The sequence below is a fragment of the Microtus ochrogaster genome, chromosome 16 (genome assembly GCF_000317375.1).
Source record: "Microtus ochrogaster isolate Prairie Vole_2 chromosome 16, MicOch1.0, whole genome shotgun sequence".
Classification (NCBI taxonomy): domain Eukaryota; kingdom Metazoa; phylum Chordata; class Mammalia; order Rodentia; family Cricetidae; genus Microtus; species Microtus ochrogaster.
This window is the reverse complement of record NC_022018.1, coordinates 22,622,502-22,623,767: the sequence shown is the minus strand read 5'-3', so window position 1 is coordinate 22,623,767 and position 1,266 is coordinate 22,622,502.

Genomic DNA, 1,266 nt, shown 5'->3' with positions numbered 1-1,266 from the left:
AGTTCTGGGGTCTGTCTCCTCCAGCGGCTACATGGTGTCTCCCTGACTCCACCTACTTTCTTCCAGCATTAAGTTTAGTTTTCCTGCCTAGCTCTGTTCTGCCTTATCACAGGCCAAAGTAGCTTCTTTATTCATTAACCAATAAAAGCAACTCATGCACAGAAGGACTTCCCATATAAATCAGGTGGTCTCTAAGGGTGACTTGGCATTGCATACGCTGCTGCTGTCGTTTCTTTTTTTTCTTCTTCTTCTTCTTTTTTTTAATTTTTTTTAAATTTATTTATTTATTAAGGATTTATGCCTCCTCCCCGCCACCGCCTCCCATTTCCCTCCCCCTCCCCCGATCAAGTCCCTCTCCCTCATCAGCTTGAAGAGCAATCAGGGTTCCCTGACCTGTGGGAAGTCCAAGGACCACCCACCTCCATCCAGGTTTAGTAAGTTGAGCACCCAAACTGCCTAGGCTCCCCCAAAGCCAGTATGTGCAGTAGGATCAAAAACCCATTGCCATTGTTCTTGAGTTCTCATTAGTCCTCATTGTCCGCTATGTTCAGCAAGTCCGGTTTTATGCTTTTTTCAGACCCAGGCCAGCTGGCCTTGGTGAGTTCCCAATAGAACATCCTCATTGTCTCAGTGTGTGGGTGTACCCTTCGTGGTCCTGAGTTCCTTGCTCATGCTCCCCCTCCTTCTGCTCCTGATTTGGACCTTGAGATTTCTGTCCGGTGCTCCAATGTGGGTCTCTGTCTCTGTCTCCTTTCATCACCTGATGAAGGTTAATATTCAGGAGGATGCCTATATGTTTGTCTTTGGATTCACCTTCTAATTTAGCTTCTCTAGGAGCTGCTGTTGTTTCTATCGCGTTATTTCCTGTGAGTACTAACTGTATGGAACTCCCTTACTATGAACCTTATCTACGGATTTATTCCCCTAAAGCTTATAGGATCCATCTTCCGTAGAAGTCCCAATTGACTTTATAATGATCTCAAGGACCTGCTCTCAAATGACATACTCGCCTCACACTTGGGAACAAAGATCAAAACCCAGACCGAGGAATTATTTTTCCAACTTGTGTGCTTTGAAGTCTTTAAAAACTTAAAAATTTTCAAAATGTAAAACACAAATCGTAAAGTCAAGTTGCTTGGCCATGAATACTTATTCATCTGAACACTTTAAACTGAGTTAAAACACAGTTTTCAAAAGTTATTCTTAGATTAAGGCTTGTTCAGCATGCATGAGACCCTGGGTTCCATCCTCAGTCACATACACACA